Source organism: Scyliorhinus canicula, chromosome 8, assembly GCF_902713615.1.
Source record: "Scyliorhinus canicula chromosome 8, sScyCan1.1, whole genome shotgun sequence".
Taxonomy (NCBI): Eukaryota; Metazoa; Chordata; class Chondrichthyes; order Carcharhiniformes; family Scyliorhinidae; genus Scyliorhinus; species Scyliorhinus canicula.
In genome coordinates, this window is record NC_052153.1 from 171,805,523 (window position 1) to 171,826,348 (window position 20,826).

General features: G+C 43.4%; 1 protein-coding gene across 17 annotated transcripts in view; it reads right to left on the reverse strand.

The window, feature by feature from the left end:
* Positions 1-20,826, reverse strand: part of tenm3 (teneurin transmembrane protein 3) — a 4,148,867-nt gene that overhangs the window by 1,553,616 nt on the left and 2,574,425 nt on the right. For all 17 annotated transcript variants that reach the window (XM_038805737.1, XM_038805738.1, XM_038805732.1 and 14 more), the window contains one exon: positions 6,044-6,086. The gene's annotated coding sequence lies outside the window, so the exon portion shown is untranslated. The remainder of the gene's footprint in view (positions 1-6,043; positions 6,087-20,826) is intronic.

A 20,826-nucleotide genomic window follows, 5' to 3' on the forward strand; every position in this document is an offset into this window, starting at 1 on the left:
TTCTTATGTGTATGCAAAAAAACCTCACTGTCTCAATTTATGTTGGCTGCCTGTCTTCTACCTTACTCCTCTTGATCTTCCGAATTTAATGCAATTTACTTAATCCTGTTCAATTTATGGTTTTATTAAAATAATTTTCCACAGCTCAGTGCCTTGCTTTGCAACAATTAAAACAACATGCCAAGTGATGTCATACATGCATCCAAGCAAGGTTCTGCCTACACTGCAGAAATGCATTGTCTGAAGCACTTTGAGAAATATTAACATGACAAGATGCTATATAAATGCACGTATTTTTGTTGCTGCATTCAGCAATTAACTGACTACTCTCTTCCTCGTGGTGCCAAGCACTAGAAGTGTGCTGGAAACAATATTCTTCCATTGGATTAGTCCATGATTATGCCAGGCAAAGTAGTGCCAGGTATACTGGTCGGACTCGCAGGCTGATAATAAAGATATTTGGTCACGTTATAAACACACCTTCAATGCCATCAAGCCCGAAGGTAGAACTTGAACTCGGAGCTTCCCGCCCAGAAGTAGAGAGGCTACCAACCGCACCAGAAGGCCTCCATTTAAATATCTTTGAGGTTCTTAAATGCTTAATCCAATGATTGAAATTTGTGGACAATGCCTTGGCAATGGAGTTTTGACTGATCCCAATGCAATCTGCTTGTTTTAAGCTAGGAAAACTATCCAATGAAATTGCTCTCTTATGTAAATATATTGCCCATGTAAACCCATCAAATGTATTATTTTCCACAATGGCTTAATTAGTCAATCAATGACATTGCTACCAGAAAAGAAAATGGGGGTGAGGAAATAATGTGCTGCTTGTTTTCCCTGTTCCCCACATGTAAAATTGGGATAAGAAGAACCAATTTTGGGATGCAACGTCCCATGCCCGATCCATTTCAAGCAATTCCAATGGTGGCGACAGCTACCACTCCCGGTGGCACTGCCAGGAACAGGGAGCTGCCAGTTATTTTGATTCACCAGCAGCTTTCTGAGCTGAGCTTCCTCCCAGATGGGGTGGAAATCCTTTCCTGAGCCATTTAATGCTCCTCAGAGCGTCAAAAAACTGAGGTCAGACTACCAGTAAAGGGGTGAGGCCATCGTTAATGATCTCACTGGGGGTGCAGGACTCCCAGCGAATCTTAAACATCCTGCCCACTGTTATATTCTCTTGCCTTGATGTAATTTCCTTATTGCATGGCATACATGCCTGATCCACCCAGTAAAATATCTATTCATCATAATTATCAATACATCAATTTGTGAAGAACATAACCTTACGCTGAGAGCATTTTTGAGAGTAACTTGCTAAATGGAAGGATCCTTGTTGCTGTACCATTTCAAAATATTCACCCAGGATTTATTTGTCAAAGGAAGTGATTAGGGACTGCGTTGCGCCTGACGTGGATCCGGGTGCAATGGGTTAATTGTGCAAAATGGCCTCTGGGGGCCAAACTTGAGTCACCCAACTCAATCCACCTGACAGGAGCCATTTGGCTCATTTAAATACCTGGACTAGGCTGCAGTGCCCAGGTGCCAGGTTGGCAGTGCCGGGGGTCAGAACTGCAGGTACCTGGCTATAAGAACAGGGCTGTGTGTGTGTGTGAGGGGGAATGTTCAAGGGCCTGAAAAGGTTGGGGAAGGGAAGAGGGGGAGTCCTGTGTGATAGTCACCACTGATCTATTATACTGTATATATTGGTATTACAGTAAGGCCCCTGTACTACAGGTACGGGGGTAGATCCCTGCCTGCTGGCTCCGCCCAGTAGGCAAAGTATAAATATGTGTGCTGTCTGTACAGCAGCCATTTTGTCAGCTGCTGCCGGAGGCCACATATCTCTGTGTAATAAAGCCTTGATTACATTCTACTCTTGTCTCGTCATAATTGATAGTGCATCATCCTCAAAGCTGGGGAGCGGTGGCATAAAGGAAGGGAGTTCTAAAGATTGGTGCTGCATTCCAAAATGCCGTGCCGATCTGTGAGGAGCTGGTGCTGCTGGCAAGATCAGTTTGGCAGTGCAGGATGCTGCCTAAGTGTGGCCTCGATGGGGAGAAACCCGGCAAGACCCCAGAAAATGGCACAAAGTGGCGTTGAGTAGCGGAGTGAAGCTCGGTGCTGCAGCCACCGAGAAACACCGCTCTGCACCCGCCCAAAAGCAGAACCGTAACATTTTTCTGCTGAATCCCACCCGTCGTGTCTATCAGGGATGGTCTAGTTTTTGTACTCTAATTTCTGATCATCATGATTAAATCAATGGGAAAAAAAATAGATTATTTTAACTAAAATGAACTACAATTTGCCAGTCATGTCAGGGGAAACATCAACTTTGTAGTGCACTCCACTGTCTTCAAGCTTACAAAGATGCTTACAAGTGGGGTTTTTAATTCCAGACTTTAATTGCAATCAAATATTTTGAACAATGAACAACAACAAAGTAATGTTGTGTGGTAAAAACATAATTTTCCAAATAGTTTCCTCTACATAACTCACAACATTTGTTTTTAAATCCTACAAAATATTCTGTCGCATTGTTTTGTGAACAGATGTGCTATAAGGTTGATTCAGGGCTGAGGAAGTATATTTTGGACCACTCAAGATAAAGGTTGACTGCACTGGTAAATTGAATATTTTCTCAGGACTGCCTCCAGTGGCTGGAACAAGTGCTTGCAGATTATCCCGCATGGCACCAAGATACAGATTAAAGTGTGTCAGGTTGTCTCAGTTACTAATACACAACCCTTCCTCCATACACCTATCTACCATGCATGTGAGAAGAGTGTAGGTTTGAACCAGAAGCCAGGCTTTGCGTTCAAAATCTGAGTGGCATTCCAATCCACAAAGCAGTTCTGCTGGTCTTCAGAGGAGATATTAAAGCAAAATGCTAGCTTCCTGTTTTCATGAAAGTTGAAGAATCCAACTGCATGATTCAAAGAAGTAATTCTCCCATTGGCCCAATGAATAATCCTTCCTTATGTGACTTAATAAAGTGTTATTCATGTCATTGGGATATTCTTTGCGCAGCTTTAGGTAACTGCATAAAAACTTGTCACTGTATTTCAAATGTAAATCTATGTAATAATAATAATAACCTTTATTCGTGTCACAGTAGGCTTGCATTAAAACTGCAATGAAGTTACTGTGAAAATCCCCTCGTTGCCACACTCCTGCGCCTGTTTGGGTACACTGAGGGAGAATTCTGAATGTCCAAATTTTCTAACAGCACGTCTTTCGGACTTGTGGGAGAAAACCGGAGCACTCGGAGGAAACCCACGCAGATACGGGGAGAACGTGCAGACTCCGCACAGTGACCGAAGCCAGGAATCGCACCCGGGTCCCTGGAGCTGTGAAGCAACAGTGCTAATCGCTGTGTTACCATGCCGCACTTGAAGCACTTTGAGATGAATGAACATTTTAAGATCAGGTGTGAGGTGAGTGAGGTGGGGGAGATTTGTCGGCATAAAAGCTTTGACCCCAGAGCTTCCTTTGAAGGCAGTCTGCTGTCCAAAACTGCTGAGATTCTTGACATATTCTCATTTGGCTGTGCATGTTCTAATGCTTCAGGTGTGAACCTTTCATCAAAGTGCTTCCAGCACTTTCTGTTAATGAGTAAAAATTTGTCAATGAAAATTGTGATGCTCTATAGCCATTTACATCCACTACCAAATAATGCATTTATTTGTGTGACCACAAGCTGCTATAAATAGTTGAACAATCCTCACTGCATCAGCCTGATGTTACCATTTTGCAGGCACCGCCTGTATGGAGTCTGTGAATGAGATTGTCCCATTAGTGCCAATTAAGTCTGAGTTATAGACTGTTTTGCACTATGAAAGCCAGTCCTTTGGGAACTGAACTGAGTTTACCCAAACTCATTTCCCTCAAACATTTAACAGGCAGCAGAGAAAGGAAATTTTCATCCCATCTGTCAAAGCTGGAGCATGCACATGCATCCCAGAGAGAAAAAGGGCACTGTTCGAACTATTCCACTCACTTTCTTGTAAAACAACCAATAAAGGCTTGTGTTACACAAGGAGGCTTGAAAGTACATCTGTGGAAGAGGTAACATGCTTTTGGTGACAGGAGTGCAGTGCTGCCATATTACCACAACTTAATGAAGGCTGTTTCCACAATTCAGGTGATGTGTAGGACTTAACTTATCCCATGTGTTAAGAGCAGCCATTGAAAGTGCGGAAAACAAGCATATTTTTCTCATTTTCTCCAACAGCCCTCGCATGTATTGGCAGCAGAGTGTGAAAGTAAAGAGTAAGTCTGAGACATGGTAGCACAGTGGTTTGTATTGTTGCTTCACAGTGCCAGCATCTCAAGTTCAATTCCCAGCTTGGTCACTGTCTGTGTGGAGTCTGTACATTCTCCCTGTGTCTGCATGGGTTTCCTCCGGGTGCTCCGGTTTCCTCCCACAAGTCCTGAAAGACGTGCTGTTAGGTATTTTGGACATTCTGAATTCTCCCTCTGTGTACCCGAACAGGCGCTGGAATGTGTTGACTGAAGGCTTTTCACAGTAACTTTGTTGCAGTGTTAATGTAAGCCTACTTGTGACAATAAAGATTATTATTAGACAGCACAGTTGCAGCAGAATTGGTTTCCTGATTCCTTAATGCTCGACATAAAGATTCTATATGACTTTATCAGAAACTCTGACTACTGAAGAAATTAAATAAATCATGACCAGAAAGTGATTACATGCATAGATACATAGAAGATAGGAGCAGGTGGAGGCCTTTTGGCCCTTCGAGCCTGCTCCACCATTCATCACGATCATGGCTGATCATCCAACTAAATGGCCTAATGCTGCTTTCTCCCCATAGCCTTTGATCCCATTCTCCCCAAGTGATATATCTGTTCCTACCTGTTCTTCAAAACAAAGCAAATTATCATCAGGTAGCTTAGCATTACATTTGGTTGAAATCACTCTTATCACTCATATATACTCAAGATTCAAATGGAAGGCCTTATACAATTATTTGTGATATCTGTTACAAAACAAATAGTCCAAAGAATTAAAAAGATAATAAAATTGGAGCAAGGCCAGTACAGACTCAATGGGCCAAATGGCCTCCTTCTACACTGTAGGGATTCTATGATTCTATGAGCCAGGCGCAGGCCAACTATGGAGTTGCAAGGATTAAAGATAGAAGCACTTTTCCAATCATGTTTTTAATAAGGCTTTCAAATGCAATTGCAGGGACTTAATAATTGGGCTCCGTGGTTCATGGTAACAGGCTCATTTGAGACCTCGGGATGGTTGTCCCTCACTTTTTTTGAATGGTTATTGAAGGGTTATGAGCAATGGTCAGCAAAGGGAACTGCAAAGTTTTGGCAGTGATGGCAGAAGAGGTAGAATCTCGAGGGACAGCAGTTGCCTGCAGCTGGTAGCTCCTCTGGGAAGTGGACTTCTGCTTCTCTAAAGCACAGATGAGGGAAACAAGGGAAATGAACTATTTTCCTAGTCACGATGCTCATTGTGCATTGAGGTTAAAATGGGAGGTTCTGACAAGCAACAGAGAAAGAGAGCGCAGGAATGCGAGGCGTGGAGAAGTGAACATAAGACCGGACCTTCGGGAGATCGGCCAACTATTTCTATTTGAGGGAGGCAAAAGGTATTCAGGATCTAACTGCAGGTTGCTGTATGGGCAGAAGATGAGCCAAGTCAAAGGGTTAACCAAGCATCTATTATCATTCACTGAAAAGATTCACATATGAATGATGGTCACTTGGATGAGTTGTCAGAGGACAATTGTCTCAGGAATGCAAAGCTCAGTGAAGAGTCAGTAATACTTTCAGAACAATGGATGATAAATTGACAAGGAAAAACAATCAGAAACATTGTAATGGGTTCCCTGCTCGCTGTATTATCTTATCTGCAATCAGAAATTTCAAGCTTGCAAGCCAAATATTCTTAAATCTAAACCAACCAAGAAGATGATAATGCTATTTTGGCAGGAGGGACTCAGCCCCAAAGGCAGATAGATGCATTTGATCATGAGATCTGAAAAATAGCTTTGTTACTTACAGTGCTGTAGTTACATGGTCTTGAACTTCCCAACGTGATCAAGCTGGAACAACAAAGAAGCAGGTATAAATGTTTATCACTTACTTTATTAATATCCATCTCACATTGATGTTTAATCACTGACAAAGAGCCTCTTTATAGTAGTTTATCCAGACACCTCCAAACAAATCACACTGAGAATGGCTTTGAGCTCTTCACTCAACTTCATGGTGACTTTGTCAACTTCAGCATGTTGGTGGCGTATATGTCAGGGAACATAGTATGAAAATGTTTGGTATGAGAAAAGATGCAATGGCAGTAACTTTATGCACAGTGTTGGCAAAGAGAAGAATTTTAATTTAATTCCCAATGCGGAAGAGGTGAAGGGGTAGCGGTCAAATATGTATTCATTTAATTTTATTAAATATGCTATTGTTCTCAAAGAAAGAGTTTCGAGAAACCTCCGAAGCACATTGAACTAATTATCTTCAAGGTATACAAAGCAGAATAAAAGAGTAACGTTTCCTGTGCACCACATTCTCTTCCATTCTTCTTGTGTTCTGTATAGCTCCAGGCCAATTTGCAAACATTTGATTCACATTAAAATAAGCTGTCCCCAAACAATAAACAATTAACATTTTCTTGCGGCATTGCTGCACTGCCATTGCTGGTGTTGAGTGATGAGCACCGGAAGGCCTTAGTGGCACTGGTGTTACTTTGGAACAGGTCGTGGGAGAGCAGTGACCATGTGCTGACTGCCGATGTCTCCAGGCTAAATTCAGCTCCCCCATTCCAATGGACCCTTGTGAAAGTGAGTCTTTATTTTATTGGGATTGGGGAATTCATTTCAGCACTGCAAGCACAGTGAGCTGGCCATTCCCCAGTAATCCTGTCAGCATAAATATACTGCAACAAAAACAGAAAGTCTTTTAAAAATAAATTCAGAGTACTCAATTCTTTCCTTTTCCCAATTAAGGGGCATTTTTGCGTGGCCAATCCACCTACTCTGCACATCTTTGGGTTGTGAGGGTGAGACCCACGCAGACACAGGGAGAACGTGCAAACTCCACACGGACAGTGACTCGGGCCGCAATCGCACCTAGGTCCTCGGCGCCTTGAGGCAGCAGTGCTAACCACTGCGCCATCCCGCCACCCCAATACTGAACAATCTCAGCAGGTCCTGCTGAGGTCCTGCTGACCTGCTAAGATTGTCCAGTATTTTCTGTTTTGTTTCAGATTCTAGCATCCACATTAATTTGCTTCTCTCTAAATATACTTTAACACTGCTCATCCAGCACACAATAGGACTGCATTCACCAGCGAACCAATAAATGCGAGTTATATAATGTAGTGTGAGTAAATGGGCAGCACGGTAGCACAGTGGTTAGCACTGTGGCTTCACAGCGTCAGAGTCCCAGGTTCGATTCCCGTCTGGGTCACTGTCTGTGCAGAGTCTGCACGTTCTCCCCATGTCTGCGTGGGTTTCCTCCGGGTGCTCCGGTTTCCTCGCACAGTCCAAAGATGTGCAGGTTAGGTGGATTGGCCATGGTAGATTGCCCTTAGCGTCCAAAAAGGTGAGGTGGGGTTACTGGGTTACAGGGATAGGGTGGAGGCGTGGGTTTAAGGAGGGTACTCCTTCTAAGAGCTGGTGCAGACACGATGGGCCAAATGGCTTCCTTCTGCACTGTAAATTCTACAATTCTATAATTCAGACTGTCGCATTTGCTCTCTAATATTTAAATACGAACAAACAAGACTGCGTCCTCGATCAAACATTTGCCACAAGGGCGGTTAAACTTTGGTTTTCACTCTGGTTTCAGCTGCAACTGAACTGGAACAGGGTCGAAAATGATATGTAATATTTTCTGCAATATTGCCTCACACTTTTGTTGCATGAGCTTCAGATGACTTTGGCCAGAATTCTCCGGTTGTTACGATTCACGTTTCCCGCCAGTAGCGCACCCCCACCCGCAGGTTCCCAAGCAGTGTGGGGTGGTTACAATGGGAAATCCCATTGACAAGTGGCGCAAAGATAGAATCCCACCGACAGTAAATGGCGCACCACCGATAAACACGCGGCAAAGGCACCGGAGAATCCAGCCCACTGTACTTTGAATTGCACAGCACAGTTTGCTCTGATTCACAACTGTAACCTTGAAGAAAATGCCACCTGACTGCCTAGAATTGGACACTTGAGAAACCAAATCATGCCATGCTGCCATGTGGCAAGCATGGTCTTAAAGGTGGTCAATTTAAATGAGAGAAGTCGGCACAACAATCCAAAAAATTGACTGACCCCGGAGAGACCAATTAGACCTTAAATTGTGAAAAACAAATTGAAACTCGCGACATAGAAAACTAAAAAGGCAGTTTGCTCCACCAAGCTAATATTATGTAATCTTGATGCATGAAGCAAGATGATTAGACACTCCGACCCCTCTGACTGTCAGTCACAATGTCGTTTCTTGGGACTGGCAAAAGAAAGTTAGAAACCCAAGGTCAATTAAGGAACAAAAATTGAGAAAAACTCTCTCCCATGCCGTTCTGTGGTTGCAAACTAGTTAAGGCGGCATCAGCCTTACTTATGTTGCGTTGTATTATGTTGCTAGTTTCATTGTTGTAAAATATACAGTACGTGCATCCGTGTATACATGGATGCACATATTTTAGAAACTGAAGCCATTTTCTTCCATACTTTCAAACTCCGGAGCTCAAGTTGAGGAAGATTATGCATGAGGAATTGAACACTCATTTTTTAAGGTACCCAGTGCCAGCATTAAATACTCACAAGTTAGTTGGGACACAGTTCGCTCTGTCTACCTCAATATCATTTCTCAGCCTAAAAGAACAGTCTTACTACACCATCAGCAAGATCTTATACTTACCTATGGCATTTACACAAAGAATATCTAAATGCACTTCAGGGAGGGGTGAATAAAAAAAGGACACGGAGCCATAGGTGGAGATATAAAGAGGGGAACCAAAATCTTGGTTGAAGAGGTCATTTTTAGGAGGGTCTTAAATGAAAGGGGGGATTGAAGAGGCTGAAATTTAGAAGGAGGGAGCTGGAAAGTATGGGTCCTAAGCAACTGAAATACAAGGCTTTCAATGGTGAAAGACCAAAGACATGGAATGAAGGCTCAGGAAGCAGCTATGAGGCAGAAGGAGGTTGCATAGAGAGGCAGGAGTGAAACCGTGAAGCAACGAAACAAAAGGATCTTTTATTTTATTTTAGGGGGCAACGGTAATGGATGAGCAACCTTTTGAATGGGTGGGCAAAGAGTACCACAGTTTTCAATGATCTGAAATTTAAAGACACTAGAACATGGGAGACCAGCCTGAAAAATGAATAATCAAATCTGGGAATGACAAAAGAGTGGATCTAGACTTTAGTAGCAGATGAGCTGAAATGGGTTTGCAGTTATTTCAAAGTATGGGGTTAGACGCTGTTAGGAAAATAAAGTTAGTTTTAAGAGATTTATATTTGCATTGGTAAACATGAGAAATAAGGTACAGCTTTAAGTGGGTTTAATTTCATGTTTCTGTGCCTTTTCCGGTAAAACCTACAGTTAGATTCATGCTGGACAAAGGTGTTTGTATGTTGGTTGGTTTCAATTCCAAATGTGATTGCATTGTGCTTAGAGAGGGCTGTGGCGTGTAGAGTAAATAAACCAGCAGTGATTGCTTAGTAATTGGAGCATTGTAAAATCGGATAGCTTTTAAGTTTTAGTTTCAATAATTTGATTGCAGATGACGTAGGTAGCGAGAGAGAAGGCAGCTCTCACAGCTCTGGTAGAGGCAACTTATTTTAGAAGGCTAAAGAGGGGACTTCTCTCTCAATCTTGCCAGAAGAAAAGCTATGCTATTTACCTATTCATTTTTCAATTAATTTTTTACGTGATGTGGGCTGCAGACTGGCTAGGTCAGCATTTGTTGCCCATCGCTAATTTGCCTTGAGGAGATGGTGGTGAGCTGCCATCTTGAACCACTGCAGTCCACGTGGTGTAGGTACACCTACTGTGCTGTTAGGGAGGGAGTTCCAGGATTTTGACCCAGCGACAGTGATGAGATGACAATATATTTCCAAGTCAGGGTAGTGAGTGACTTGGAGGGGAACCTCCAGGTGCTGGTGTTCCCAGGTATCTGCTGCCCTTGTCCTTTTAGATGAAGTGGTCATGGGGTTGGAAGGTGCTGCCTAAGGAGCTTTGGTAAGTTCCTGCAGTGCATCTTGCAGATACTGTTGTTACTGTGCTTCAGTGGTGAAGGGAGAGAGTGTATGTGGAAGTGGTGCCAATCAAGTCGGCTGCGTTGTCCTGGATGGTGTCGAGCCTCTTGCGTATTGTTTGAACTGCACTCATCCAGGCAAGTGGAGAGTATTCCATAACATCTTGGACGGGATTTTCCGTCCTGGGTGCAGCCCCGGGATTCTCTGTCTCGACAACTGGTCAATGGGATTTCCCATTGTGGGCAGCCCCACGCCGTTTGGAAATGCCTGGGCAGTCGGTGCAACGGAGAATCCTGATAGTGCAGAATCCAGCCCCTTATACGTCTTGTAGATTGTGGACAAGGTTTGGGGAGTCAGGAGGTGTGTTACTCGCTGCAGGCTTCCTAACCTCTGATCTACTCTTGTAGCCGTTGCATTTATATGGCTAGTCTAGTTCAGTTTCTGGTCAATTATAATCCTCAGGATATTGATAGCGAGGGATTCCAAGAAGGTAATGCCATTGGATGTCAGAGGGAGATGGTTAAGTTGAAGATGGTCATTGCTTGGCACTTGTATGGCACAAAGGTTGGAGTAATGGTTAAGAAAACAGATGCCAGAAATCTAAAGTCCAGCTAATGATGGACACTAGAGAAAAGAAGAGAAGTATCGAAAAGTCTGGTGTTAACAACGGAACAGAGGAAACTGGGAACCAGAACTGTAAAATCAAAGAGAGTTGAAAAGGCATTGGTTCATGAGAGGCCAGAAAGACATCTGCCATAGTTCTAAGGTTTATGAGAAATTACTACACTTTGGGAGCAAGGGAAGTGGTGGCACAATGGTACTTTCACGAGACAATTAATCCAGAGGCAAGATCCGGTGACCCAGGTTCAAATCTCACAATGAGATGGCGAAATTTGAATTCAATAAAAATCTGGAATTAAAAAAAAGTCTATTAATTGTCGTCAAAAACCATCTGGTTCACTAAAATCCTTTTGGGAAGGAAATTTACCTGCCTTACCTGGTCTGGCCTACATCCAGTCAACGACAGCAATGTGGTTGACTCTCAAAATGTCTGCTGAAATGGAGGATAGCTCCCAACACTTCCTGTGTAATTAGTGGTCCTCGAACCCTGATGCTCCATATACAAAACAAGTAAAAGACAGTCTTTTGAGCTTGGGTTCCATTCTGGGATCTTACTGTTCAGTTATAACACCAGTTGGGATCCCAGCAAAGTTCAGTTTGTGATCAACTGGACATCAAGGTTTCAAACACTCCAGCTCTATCTAAGATAGTTTCTATGGACAGGGTTTTGACAGGTTACAAGAGTCCACAATTTCCATTGGGGGATGCAGATGTTAGCTTGGGTTTCACAATGTTTAAATGGAAGAGATTTCAGCTCGCCAGAGGGTTGATTTTGGGCCAGCATCCGATGAACATGTTATCTTATTTCCCACACCACCATCCTGTCACCTTTCTGAGTGACATGCCTAATTAGTGTCAACTCAGAGGTCCATTCCAGTTGGAACTGGACTGGTACTGCTTAAACCTACTCCGAAAGCCACAATTATGACTGCTGCACTTTAAATTTATATCATGAGCTGCAACCACTATAAGATCCTGAGTGGCTTTTACAGAGTGGACTGGAGAGGATGGTTCCTCTTGTGGGTGAGTCCACAACAAGGGAGCATGATTTTAAAATTAAGGGGCACCCTCATAGGACAGAGATGAGGAGAATCTTTTTCTCCCAGACTTTGGAACTCTCTGCCTTCGAAGGCAGTGGAAGCGGGTCATTAAATATTTTCAAGACAGAGGGAGATAAATTATTGTGAGCCAAGGGACTCAAAGGTTATCGGGGGTAGGTGTGAAACTCGAAACGCAAACAGACCAGCCATAATCTTATTGAATGGTGGAGCAGGCTCAAGGGGCCGAATGGCCTACTTGTGATCTTACTTCATACATTTGTATGTTAATCAAGTAACTGTTGTTGGCTCTCATATTGTACTGTCTGACATAGAATGCATACTAATCAGTAAAGAGTCTCAATGATGTGTTGGGAAATAATTTAGTGAAGAAAGCTCTTTTAAAACTCTGAATTCTTCAATAATTAAATCATCCTTCCCTTAAGACCAAGATTCAGTGAATGATGTGCAAGGGCACTTAATTTAATTGAGATGACATGACAAACACTAGTTATAGCAGAACGCTTCCATGCCTGCACTAAAGAGCTGTGCACACTTGTACAAATATCTATTAGAGCCACAAGCTTACTCAATGAATGTAATTTTCAGCTGTTAAATTGGTAAATTCAACCAAATGACAAGGTCTGCCATGGGCTGACTGCTCCCTATTACTTTCATATTTCATTGTTCAGCTGTCTCTTTGAGTCAAAATATGTCAGGATACCACTTAAGCCACAAAGGCCTTGTAGCTATGTCATTATGTCACATTACCATCTTGAAAGGCGAAAAGCCTGTGTTCTTAATGATGAGGGGGTGTAGCCTGCCTTTTAACTGATAGAAAAATACCTCGAGCTTGTACTTCTCAACAGTTTACTAGTCTTTCTTTGAGACTATAACATTGCAATTTCATTCTCACATCCTTCATTTCCATCTGGACAACCGTATGTTTGGATTGTTGTACCGTGAACAATACTGGTGCGTTGTTTTCAGAGAATGTCACACCTGAATTTGTATGTACTTATAGTACAAAATAGCTTCATAGTGTGATACAGAAAAGGTGCAGTGTCAAATCTCAGCCTTGCTATCTATTCCCTGTTTTGAGCCTGATATTGTATAAATTGTTGACTAACCGGCGATGAGTGTGAAACTGTCAGCAGCTAATGTGTCACATCATAAGCCTGTGGAGTACAGCAAAAACTGCTGGGAGATTTTTAACAAATGAAAATAAAAGGTGTGAAAATTATTGTGCAAAGCAGTCATCTGTTCCAACTCTACAACATTACCCTCTAGATACCGGAAGCCCAATTTGATTTAAGGACTATGCGCGTTCTCCATCAACGAAAGGTACGGAATTTCCTGAAAACTCAACATAGAATTTCTTTTTTTGTGTTCATTCATGGGATGTGAGCATCTCTGGCTGGGTCAGCATTTATTGCCCATCCTTAATTGCCCTTGAGTGGGTAGTTAAGAATCAACCACGTTGCTATGGGTCTGGAGTCACATACAGACCACATCAGGCAAGGGGAGCAGATTTCCTTCCCTTCAGGGCAATTAGTGAACCACTTGGGGTTTTCCCAACATTCAGCATTGCTTTCATGGTCATCGTTAGACTATCTGGACTGACCAAAGTCATTCTGTTTGTTTTCCTTTTGTCATTCCCCCAACCTATCCTGAAAGGAGGAGAAGTGCACGCAATGGACACACGACAGGCTATGTACTAGTTTCAAGAGCCAAGTTGGAGTTCCATTGTTCAAGTGCACACAATGGCACACAACAGACTTTGCAGCAACTGCAAGAGCCAAACTGGTGTTTCAATTTTTGTGCAGACTGTTGTCACTTCTGTAAATGTTGTTGTTCTGTTGGCACATACTTAGTTGCACATAGTTGCACACATACACTGTTACATCTCACATTGCCGGGGGCCCAAACTGAATGGGGAGGCTGCAGACCGGTTTGTCACGTGACTACATGATGATGTGATCACGTGGAACATTAGGGGTGGAGCTTGGTAGGATTAACCAGGACATTGGACAGAGCAGGTGACTTAATGAAAGTTCATGGGCGGGATTCTCCATCTCTCGCCAGCCGGCTAATGGGGTTTCCCACTGCGGGCAGTCCCACGCCATCAGGAAATCCCCGGGCTGCCAGTGCAATGGAGAATCCCGACAGCGGAGAATCCAGCCCCATATGTTTAGTTAAGAAATCTCCCAATGGTTGAAAGTCCCTTGTGCAGTCACTGATTTATGGACCATGCAGAACAACAAGAGACATGTTGCCAAAACTTTTCATCCAGCCCTCATCAGAACCATTGCATGAATGCCAAATTTCAAACGATCTCAACAATTTATGCTCTTGGACAAAAGGCTGTTGATTGGTTAGCAAGTCAATTCTGATTTGCTGATGCATTGCCACGGGGAATGCGATGATGAACTACAGGCACCTCAAGCTCCCAGGTAATTCAAAACAGGTACAAGACTTGAACATCTTACTTCTATCTTGCAGATAACATGTCCCTGTGAATGAATGGATGTCAATTCTAGCAAACATAAATGAGCCACGGGATGAACTCGACTGAACTGGTTTGTAGTTGAGCTGTTAGGATTTAGCTGTTCGTTTAGCTAAATGCTAAGCATTTAGGATTGTTCAGCAAGTGCTGCCCAATCAGCGGAGCACATCTAACAGCAGATCACTTGTTTAATAACAGGCTGGGGAAACTGTTTCACGCTGCTACTGTGCAGTAGCTACACAAGTGGTATATTCTACAAACAGCATTCTACAATCCGTCCAAAAAGATGTTCTGTTTACCATTCAATTGAGCAATATTGTGTATCAATTTTAGTGCCAGTGCGATGCCAGGTGTGTAAGCTATACGATCTCAAACACTAGCTGATCGAATCAAACAACATGTTTCTTCAGTTTTTCATAATCAACAAAGAACAGGCTGTGCTCAACCATACGTATTTGCAAAACCCAAAACAAAATGGATTATTAAATGAAAATAAGCAAGCGCTGAGATTAATTTCCAGAGAGATACAATTGAGCAGCAGAGTTTATCTTAAACTTGTATCAAACCTTCCCCAATTCAAATGCTGTGCACAGTCCTGGTGTACATATTATGATGTGGGGATGCCGGCGTTGGACTGGGGTGAGCACAGCAAGAAGTCTTACACCAGGTTAAAGTCCAACAGGTTTGTTTCAAATCACGAGCTTTCGGAGCACTGCTCCTTCCTCGGGTGAATGAAGAGGTAGGTTCCAGAAACATATATATATATAGACAAAGTCAGAGATGCAAGTCAATGCTTTGAATGTGAGCATTTGCAGGTAATTAAGTCTCCGGATCTGTAAAGACTTAATTACCTGCAAATGCTCGCATTCAAAGCATTGTCTTGCATCTTTGACTGTGTCTATATATATGTTTCTGGAACCTAACTTTTCATTCACCTGAGGAAGGAGCAGTGCTCCAAAAGCTAGTGATTTGAAACAAACCTGTTGGACTGCAACCTGGTGTTGTAAGACTTCTTACTGTACATATAATGAGAAAGACACAGAGGCACCAGTGAAAGTTCAGAAAAGATTCACAAGGCTGAAACTAGGACTGAAAGGGAATAATGATTCTAAAAGGCAGAACAGACCGAGACTTGTATAGGAACAGAGGTCGACCATTCAGCCCATCGAACTTTCTCTGCCATTCAATTAGATCATGGAAGATCATCTACCTGAATCTTTCCCATGCTATCCCCTGACTCTTGATGTCACTAGTCTCCAGAAATCTATCTATTTCTGCCTTGAACATGCTCAATGACTGAGCTTCCACAGGTGTCTGGGGAAGAGAATTCAAAAGATTCACCACCTGCCGAGTGCCGGAATTCCTCCTCATATCAGCCTTAAATTACCCCCCCTTCTTCTGAGATTATGTCCCCTGATTCGAGACTCACCTTCCTTATTGATTGTTGCACTGTCTCTATTCAAAAGAGACGATTGAGGGATAGCCTGATAAAATTCTTAAAGTTTACGAAAGGATATGAATGAGCACTTATAAAGTGTTCCCATTTGAGCTAGAGTCCGAAACCCAAGATCAGCAATGTAAAATCGTCACTCATACATTCAATCAGGAATACCTGAAAAACATCATTGCCATAGTTAAGTGGTAAGAATGTGGAACTCGTCACAAGGAGCAGATGAACATGGATACAGTTAAGGGGAAGTTAGATAAGCACTTGAGCGAGAAAGGAATAGAAAGTCATGATGATAGAAAAATGGTAGGATGGAAGGAAGCTCAAGTGAAGCATATACGTTGGCATAGAGCAGTTGACCTGTTTCTGTGGTGTCATTTCAATATGACATACATATCTGTGGGTGAAGTATGTGTTAAGATGTCCATCTTGTAAAGTTGCTGGGTTGTGTAGGAATGATGGACTACAACTTAAATGGTTCACGATAACATCTTCAGCAGCTTTACACGCCATGTCTGTAGCTACACTCGTGAGACCTTCTAGCGCTACTGACTCCTGACACTTCCTGTGAGCAGGTCCTGGCAATATATACATGAATACACTTCTTACGTCTCTCACTCTGTGTGGTATATGGATGTGTACATGACAGTGTGCGGTATATGGGTGAGAATGTGTCAGTGTGTGGGGTATGGGTGTGTGTGTCTGCCAGTGTGTGTGGGGTGCGTGGATGTGTGTGTCATTGGGTGTGTAGTTATTAGTGTGTGGAGTATGGCCATGTCTCTGTTATGAATTGGTATGCATATGTGGTGTCTGCTTGTTGGGAGTGTTGGAGTCTGCACTTGTTTTTTTAGCTGATTTTATGTTGATGTAATGCCGCCATCACCTGATACACGGGTGGACTTTTAAACTCAACCTAAACCTTGCAGCCAAGTAAATGTTTTTAAAATACATTTTCCAGCTGGTATTGGCCTTCACTGTTCTTTGTGGATTCAGCGTGAGTTCATTTTGAAGTTACGGCACAATGTTATGACGTTAGCTTTTCAATGAATGAAGCTGGCTGGAGACACTTAACCTGCCTTTACTGCAGACTTACTGACATCACTACATCAGTATTTCACACATGCACATTGAATAGTCACATTGGTTTAATGTCAGAATGAGGTTTACAGCCAGTTTACACAGATGGCTACAATGTTAAAATGGAGGTCACATGAGACTGAAACTTAACGGGCAATATAATAGTAGATTGTTTTCAGTAGCTTCATGTGCATGTGGTCAGACAAGTGGTGGGGATGTGAGAAACATAGAAACAGAGAAAAAATAGCAGCAGGAGGAGGCCATTCGGCCCTTCAAGCTCACTCCACCATTCATTTTGATCATGGCTTATCATTCAATTCAATAGCCTAATCCCAATTTCCCCCATATACTTTGATCCTCTCCAACCAAAGTGCTGTATCTAACTGCTTCTTGAAACCATACAACGTTTTGGACTCAATTACATCCTGTGGTAACAAATTCCACAGGCTCACCACTCTCTGGGTAAATAAATGTCTCCTCATCTCTGTCCTAAATGGTCGACCCCGTAACCTCAGACTGTGACCCCTGGTTATGGACACATCCATCACCGGAGCATCCTTCCTGCATCTACCCTATCCAGTCTTGTTAGAATTTTACAGGTTTATATGAGATCCTCCATCATTCTTCTGAACTACAGCTATCAAATCCTTTGGACAAGCTAGGAGAGTGGGCAGTGAAGTGGCAAATGAAATAAAATGTGGAAAAGTGTGGGGCGCGATTCTCTGACCACACGCCGGGTGGGAGAATCGCGGGAGTGCCGGGCGAATCACGCCACGCCGCCCTGGCACCCTCACGCGATTCTACCACCCCCCCAAAATGGCATGTCACATTTTGCGACAGGCCGCATGGAGAATCGCTGCTCCGGTCGAGCGGCGATTCTCCGGCTCGGATGGGCCGAGCGGCCTGCCGAATCCAACCGGTTCACGCCGGCGTGAACTTCGCGTGACCGCTGCATGTGGGGCCTGTGGGGAGTGGCGGGGCGTGCTCAGGAGGGGTCTGGCCCGCGATCGGTGCCCACCGATCGTCGGGCCGGTGTCTCTGAAAGGCGCACTCTTTTCCCTCCGCTGCCCCGCAAGATCAATCCTCCATGTCTTGCGGGGCAGGGGAGGGGAAGACGACAACCGCGCATGCGGGGGGGGGGGGGGGGGGGGGGGGGAGGGGGGGGGGAGAATAGAGGGCGAGGAGCGGCCTCCGATGCCGGAGTGAAACACTCCGGGTTTCACGCTTGCGTTGGCACTTTGTCTCCCTTTGGGAGAATTTCGCCCGTGAGGTTATGCACTTTGGAAGGAGGAATTTAGGCACAGACTATTTTCTAAATGGGGAAATGATTAGGAAATCAGAAGCACAAAGGGACTTAGGAGTCCTTGTTCACGATTCTCTTAAGGTTAATGTGCAGGTTCAGTTGGCACTAAATAAGCAAATGCAATGTTAGCATTCATGTCAAGAGGGCTAGAATACATGACCGGGGATCTACTTCTGATGCTGAAAAAGGCTCCTGTCAGACCCCATTTGGAGTATTGTGAGCAGTTTTGGGCCCCGTATCTAGGAAAGGATGTGCTGGCCTTGGAAAGGATCAGAGGAGGTTCACAAGAATGATCCCTGGAATTAAGAACTTGTCGTATGAGGAACGGTTGGGGACTCTGGGTCTGTACTCGTTGAAGTTCAGAAGGATGAGGGGGGATCTTATTGAAACTTACAGGATACTGTGAGGCCTGGATAGAGTGGACGTGGAGAGGATGTTTCCACTTGTAGGAAAAGGTAGAGCCAGAGGCCATCATCTCAGACTAAAGGGACGATCCTTTAAAACTGAGATGAGGAGGAATTTCTTCAGCCAGAAGGTGGTGAATCTGTGGAACACTTTGCTGCAGAAGGTTGTGGAGGTCAAATCACTGAGTGTCTTTAAGAGAAAGATAGATAGGTTCTTGATTGATTAATAAGGGGATCAGGGGTTATGGGGAGAAGGCAGGAGAATGGATGAGAAAATATCAGTCATGATTGAATGGCGGAGCAGACTTGATGGGCCGAGTGGCCTAATTCTGCTCCGATGTCTTATGGTCTAACCAATTCAATCTCTCCTCATATATCAGTCCGGCCATCCCAGGAATCAGTCTGGTAAACCTTCGCTGCACTCCCTCTATAGCTAGAACATCCTTCCTCATATAAGAAGCCCAAAACTGCACACAATATTGCAGGTGTGGCCTCACCAAGGTCCTGTATAATTGCAGCAAGACATCCCTGCTCCTGTATTCAAATTCTCATGCCATGAAGGTCAGCAAACCATTTGCCTTCTTTACTGCCTGCTGTACCTGCATGCTTACCTTCAGTGACTGCTGTACGAGGGTATCCAGGTCTCATTGCACATTGCCCTCTCCTCATTTATCTGCCATTCAGATAATAGTCTGCCTTGTTCTTTTTGCCATCAAAAAGGATAACCTCGCTTTTGTCTAAATTATACTGCATTTACCATTTATTTGCCACTCACCCAACTTGTCCAACCACACTGAAGGGTATCTGCATCCTCCTCACATCTCACCCTCCCACGCAACTTGGTGTCATCTGCATATTTGGAGATACAACATTTTGTTCCCTCATCTAAATCATTAATATATATTGTGAATAGCTGGGGTCCTAGCACCGATCCCTGCAGTACCCCACTAGTCACTGCCTACCAATTTGAAAAAGACCCGTTAATTCCTACTCTTTGTTTCCTGTGTGCCAACCTGTTTTCTATCCATCTCAATACACTACCCCCAATCCCAGCACTTTCATTTCATGCGGTAATCTTTTATCCGGGACTTTGTCAACAGCCTTCTGGAACTCCAAATACACCAGGTCCACTGGCTCTCCTTCATCAATTCGACTAGTTACATCCTCATAAAATTGCAGTAGATTTGGAAAGCATGATTTCCCCTTCATAAATCCATGCTGACTCTGTCAGATCCTGCCATTGTTTTCTTCCAGGTTCGATTCCCGGCTTGGGTTTCTGAGTCGTCACGTTCTCCCTGTGTCTGCATGGGTTTCCTCCCACAAGTCCTGAAAGACGTGCCGTTAGGTAATTTGGACATTCAGAATTCTCCCTCAATGTACCCTGTCAGGTGGATGTACGTTTAAGAAATGGGTGTTTGTCAAATAGCTGCAGTGATGTCAGTGTGTGGGTGGAGCTGGGCAGTCTGTCTTTCACTTTCGTATTCAAGATGCTTTAATTCTTTTTCATATTCAAGTTGTTTAATCTGTAACTGAATGTTTGTCATTTATAACGAGTCAGACTGTATCTCAGGCAATTTCAAATGCTCAGCTACCACCGTAAATACCTCTTCTTTTTGTGTGCCGTCAGGTAACACTAACTGCAATGTTTTTTGCCAAATCTAAAAGCCTTTTTACATTCTCTGTTTGTAAGGTACTGCATGTGACCTTCTCCACCTCCAAAAATGTCTGAGCTTCTGAAAGAGCCATTTTCCACAACACACTCCCTACTTAAACTGGTATACCATACCTGAAAAGCAAACACAAATATGCTCACCCCTCACTGTCTTTAAGTTCACGAAGCCAACCTAATCACAAAAGATAGACTTTTATCCCACGAGCCCCCAATTTATTATGGTCCAGGGTTTAGAGAACACCAAAGTATACCATGGAGTTCACCTGACCCACAACGTTTAATAGATTTTGGTTATGGGGAGCACAAGGGCCCACTTTACAGGTGTGATGCAACAGAGAACTAAAAGTATTTTTAAACAAAAACAATGTTTATTCTATGAATCTAGTTGACATTTTATTAACGCACAGTAAACACTTTATCAACTACCAACACGTAACTCCACAGATACAATACTCTATAGATAACCCTCAATAACTTCCCAAACAATATCCATAAGTTAAATCCTTTTGAAA